This window comes from Monopterus albus, unplaced genomic scaffold (genome assembly GCF_001952655.1).
Source record: "Monopterus albus unplaced genomic scaffold, M_albus_1.0 scaffold373.1, whole genome shotgun sequence".
Lineage (NCBI taxonomy): Eukaryota > Metazoa > Chordata > Actinopteri > Synbranchiformes > Synbranchidae > Monopterus > Monopterus albus.
The window spans coordinates 406,244-412,387 of record NW_018128253.1 but is presented as its reverse complement, the minus strand read 5'-3'; positions in this window follow the sequence as shown (position 1 = coordinate 412,387).

The following is a 6,144-nucleotide window of genomic DNA, read 5'->3' as shown; positions in this document are numbered from 1 at the left end:
GGAGAGCGGCTGGGCACACCCTTAGAGATAAGGTGAGGAGCTCGGTCACTCAGGAGGAGGTCAGAGTAGAACCAGTGCTCCTACACATCGAGAGGAGCCAGCTGAGGTGGCTCGGGCATCTGTTTCGGATGCCTCCTGGGCACCTTCCTATGGAGGTGTTCCAGGAATGTCCCACACTCGAGGCGGCCCCGGGGAAGACCTAGGACACGCCGGAGGGACTATGTCTCTCGGCTGGCCTGGGAACACCTCGGCATTTCCCCGGAGGAGCTGGAGGAAGTGTCTGGAGAGAGGGAAGTCTGGGCATCTTTGCTCAGACTGCTGCCCCCATGACCCGGTCCCGGATAAGCGGAAGAAAATGGATGGATGGATGGATGGTTTTGGGCAATGCCACACACTCAAACTTTTATTAAGAAATTTAAATTAAACATTTGTAAAATGGTAATATTTGGGATGTTAATACAACTGAAGAATCTCTGTTTCTTATAACCAGTTTGTCATGCATTTCTTTATTCCCACAATGCACATCTTTATAATACAAGCCAGTCTTAGTATTCAAAATGGCAATTTATTGTGTTTAATCACAGCCTATGACTGTGATTAACTTGATTACATTTTTAATTGATTGACAACAATATTTATGTGTAATTTTTTTATTGTGGAATTTGATTCCAAACACTAGCTGCAGATCACGTCTGGCTGCATCCTGTTAGGACCGATGGTGCAATTCTGGTGCTGGTTTTGACCCATAATAAAGATGCTGAAAAGGCCTGCTCAGACCACCTATTATACAGTGGTGTGAAAAAGTGTTTGCCCCCTTACTGATTTCTTATTTTTTTGCATGTTTGTCACACTGTAATGTTTCAGATCGTCAAACAAATTTATATATTAGTCAAAGATAACACAAGTAAACACATCATGCAGTTTTTAAATGAAGGTTTTTATTATTAAGGGAAAACAAAATCCAAAACTATATAGCCCTGTGTGAACAAGTGTTTGCCCCCCTGTCAAAACACTGGTTTATCGCACCTGAGTTCAATTTCTCTAGCCACACCCAGGCCTGATTACTGCCACACCTGTTCGCAATCAAGAAATCACTTAAATAGGACCTGCCTGACAAAGTGAAGTAGACCAAAAGATCCTCAAAAGCTAGACATCATGCTGAGATCCAAAGAAATTCAAAAACAAATGAGAAAGAGAATAATGGAGCTCTATCAGTCCGGAAAAGGTTATAAAGCCATTTCTAAAGCTTTGGGACTGCAGCGAACCACAGTGAGAGCCATTATCCACAAATGGCGAAAACATGGAACAGTGGAGAACCTTCCCAGGAGTGGCCGGCCGACCAAAATTACCCCAAGAGCGCAGCGACAACTCATCCAAGAGGTCACAAAAGACCCCACAACAACATCCAAAGAACTGCAGGCCTCACTTGCCTCAGTTAAGGTGAGTATTCATGACTCCACCATAAGAAAGAGACTGGGCAAAAATGGTTTGCATGGCAGAGTTCCAAGACGAAAACCACTGCTGAGCAAAAAGAACATAAAGGCTCGTCTCAGTTTTGCCAGAAAACATCTTGATGATCCCCAAGACTTTTGGGATAATACTCTGTGGACAGACGAGACAAAAGTTGAACTTTTTGGAAGGTGTGTGTCCCATTATGTGTGGCGTAAAAGTAACACCGCATTTCAGAAAAAGAACATCATACCAACAGTAAAATATGGTGGTGGTAGTGTGATGGTCTGGGGCTGTTTTGCTGCTTCAGGCCCTGGAAGACTTGCTGTGATAAATGGAACCATGAATTCTGCTGTGTACCAAAATATCCTGAAGGAGAATGTCCGGCCATCCGTTTGTGACCTCAAGCTGAAGCGAACTTGGGTTCTGCAGCAGGACAATGATCCAAAGCACACCAGCAAGTCCACTTCTGAATGGCTGAAGAAAAACAAAATGAAGACTTTGGAGTGGCCTAGTCAAAGTCCTGACCTGAATCCAATTGAGATGCTGTGGCATGACCTTAAAAAGGCAGTTCATGCCCGAAAACCCTCCAATGTGGCTGACTTACAACAATTCTGCAAAGATGAGTGGGCCAAAATTCCTCCACAGCGCTGTAAAAGACTCATGGCAAGTTATCGAAAACGCTTGATTGCAGTTGTTGCTGCTAAGGGTGGCCCAACCAGTTATTAGGTTTAGGGGGCAAACACTTATTCACACAGGGCTTTGTAGTTTTGGATTTTGTTTTCCCTTAATAATAAAAACCTTCATTTAAAAACTGCATGATGTGTTTACTTGTGTTATCGTTGACTAATATTTAAATTTGTTTGATGATCTGAAACATTACAGTATGACAAACATGCAAAAAGATAAGAAATCAGTAAGGGGGCAAACACGTTTTCACACCACTGTAAGTTTAAGGAAGGGTGGGAAAGTTTAACGAGAACTCTGTTGCTGGAATGTGAAAACAATGACTGCAGGTAGAAACATGATCAGGGAAACTCTACCTTTGTCATCAAAACACCTGCTATAACATGAGGTCATGTATTTTGAAGCAGTTTACTGCATGATTATCTAAAATATTTTTGGGATCAGAGATCTCAGCTTGGCTGAAAGAAACAGAGAGGGATATGGAGTTTTGTTGTCAACACTTCAAAATTCCATCAGTGTGGAAAAGACACATCTCCCACTGTACACTGAAGGTTTCAGTTTGGATCTGACCTACTGATTATGTGTATCTTTGTCCTGCTACGTTGTTTTTGTCATGTCAGATCAATGTGGCTCCCATTAACTTTAGTCTCCACATTGCTATTTCCATTTACACCCACTGTCTGTCATCTGCTAACACATTTGAACATGGAAGCCTGTGAGCACTCCTCTTACAGCAAATGATTAAACCCAATCAAACCCTCGTTCTGGGAGGATGACACCATGGGGGGAAATGTTAATATGGGTTATATTAGTAAAGCTGTGGGTAGTTTTGAACCTATAAATCTGAATTCAGGAAGGACAGACAGTGATGGGTTGTTCTAAGGGAGGGTTCTGCAGGCAATCTTGTGTTGACCTATCAATACATGTTTGGGAGGTGCTGCCCAGCAAAATTTCTCCTGCTGATTTTTATGTTTTTGTACTCATGTCTAACTACAGTGAGCAGAAAGGAAAGCAAAGACTTAATTTAAAGTCGGATCATCTGCTGGCCACATCTTACCACACTTTTCAATATTTAGTAGCTATATATGATGTAATTTTGTTATGTTTTATGAGGCATAAGCATTTGAATGCAGCTTTGATAAATGTGCATCTAGAGAGCTGAAATCATGTTTTTTAAAGGTAAAATATATTTCTTAGTTTTAGTCATATTCCAAAAGAAATTGGGCGTTGGGGTGTGTCAGTCTCTGTTTGTTTGGCTGTGTTCCATTTGGCTATGTTAGAATGTTGCTTGTTACATAGCAGCAAGGGTGTGGAAACTCTCCTGAATGGAGCAGGCAGCAGAAGGTACCGATAGGAGATTGATCTTCATCATCTGATAATGTTAAAATAGGCTGTACTTTCATATTAAGGGAACATGATGTCTCTCCTTTTGAACACAAAGAGAACAGTCTACATCACTGATGGAGATACTACCCCAAATACCAGGGCACCATATTAATATCAGGTGTGATTTTATCAGTTTTTCATGTTATTCAACCATGATTTTACACAATCTAGGTCAAAGAATGAACTGTCAAGTTCAGCAAGATTCAGATTTCCTATCTGCAGAGGTTCTGATTCATAATCAAATGTTGTGGGCTAGGATATGGTGCTCACATTTTCTGACCGAAAAGATGCTGCTCTTCACCGTTCAGTTAGATTCCACATGATATTTTGTTGATGTGTCACAGTTTATCCGGTAGCTTCAGGTAGGCACAAGCAACATGCACCATTTCATGTGCTGGATTTAAATGGAACAGAAGCCACACCCATCTGGCACAAACTGGTATCTTTGGTACCATGCCAGTTGGTACCATGCCACCAACTTCTAGTGTTTTTAAAATGATAAAGTTCCAAACCATATGCCTTCGCCAGACACTGCATGTTAATTTCTGTCTCCATGGTTGGTGGCAGTAATGTGCCATTTCCTTGTTTGACAACTGCCGTAAAACATCAAGAAGAAGACCATGAAGACGGCAGATGGGCTACAATACAACAAATGTTGCCATGTTGCCATGTTGCAATTTTACAGTTGTTATTACAGTGGATCAATGTAGCTATTGTACACTATGCTGTGAGATCGGGCTCCGTGCTGACAATGGCTGCAGCCAGAGGCATTATGTTTTTGGGTTCCATTTGACCCATTCTTGTGAACATGATATCTCAGGACCGCCTTGAGGGAATATCTTCAAATTTGGCACAAGTATTCACTTGGACACAGGGATGAAACTGATTAGAGTTTAGTGGCCAAAGGTCAAGGTCACTGTTACCTCGTGTTTGGCTCATTCTTGTGAATGTAATATGTCAGGAACACCTTAAGTGAGTTTTTTTTTTTTTTCAAATTTGGCACAAATGTCCACATCTCACATATAAACTGATTAGATTTTGGTGGTCAAAGGTCAAGGTCAATGACCTCACATCTGTGCTATTCCTGTGAGGTTGACTGGCTAGCGGAGGCATACCATTGCAAAGCAGTCATTCTAGTTTAACTCATTGTTTTGGTTTTCTGCTCTGTTTAGGTTCACTGTCACTGCTTATCTTCATTTGTAGCAGACAGCTGTTTTTCAAGTATAGCACTGAATGCTAGAAGTGGACATCTGGTTCTGTGATTTACTATGTTTTTATATCAGCCCTTTCATACAACTATATCAAATTATACATCTTGTATATTTTACATGTGAAAAGTTATCAGCCATCTGTCTTGCTGTCACTTCTCTCTTTGTCTCTGTTTTTTATACTGTGCCACCAGCCCAGTTTGGCCCATCAAGAAATTCCCAATAGTCACTCTGCCATTGTCAGTCATAACTTGACGGTGATAAGCCATTTTCAGCAACAACTCCTGATTACCTCTTTTGTTCATGATGGACATGATTCATAGTTACTACTAAAGCAACTAACAGGCTTTGTCATTTTAATGTTAACGTTAATGTTGTCTCATTTTTCAGACATTTGTCATTTTGCCAGACACAGATGTCTTTTATGTAAATGTTCGTGGTGATATTATTCAGATATGACAGCATTTTTACAGACAGTGACACAATTAAAATGAAATATTTGGCAGCTGAGTTGCATGAGAGGGAGTGGTAGCACCAATGAAAGGTTTTAAAGGAAAATGATGATGCTTTATTCCAGGCAGTGTTCAGAAGGTTACTTTTGAAATGCATGGGTGGTATCATAGTTAGGAAACATTTGGAACCACAACAAAAACCTTACAGAATTTGTCTCCATCTAAAAGAAAATGTATTGGTTTGAACTTCTATATGTGAAAAAATGTCAAATAAGTAGCATGTACATTAAGTGCATGATATGGACCCATAGGGAATGTTAAATAAATAAATCTTTCCATCTCCAACAATATTATCTCTGTTTTCACGTGGTAAAGTTATACCTTCACCACAAATGCACAGCCCAAATGGAAAGCTGACTGTCACAATTCGGTTCTGCTGTTTCCTGTCAGGCTTTTATTTTGATTCTACTTCCTGTTTTGTTTCACCATAGCTTAGGTCTTTTTACTTTCTTCCTTACTAGGATTAGTTTCACCTGCTGCTTATTACCTGCACCTGTGTTCACCTCTATTTAGGCAGTGTCCTCCCACAAGGATGCTGCCAGATTGTTCTAGACCCCCAGCTCTGGCTCTCCCGCATTTATACCTTGCCTGATTCTCTGTTTCTCTGTTTCTGACCTTGGACCATGTTTTGCCTATGCCCCTCCAGTTTCTGATTGCCTGCAGTGTACTGACCTTCTGAGCTATTCCCCTTGACTTCTAGAGTTTGGATCTCCTGGTTATACCTGTCTACTGGCGCTGACCCTGGACTGTCTTATCGACCTGATTGTGTATCCCGGACTGTGTATTGTTTGTCTAGTTGCTACAAGTAAAAAACCTTCAGCTATATCAGTTCGTCTGGTTTTATAATCGAGTTCACCACACCACAAACACCATTTGGCGTTCATACACGCCGATTCTGACAG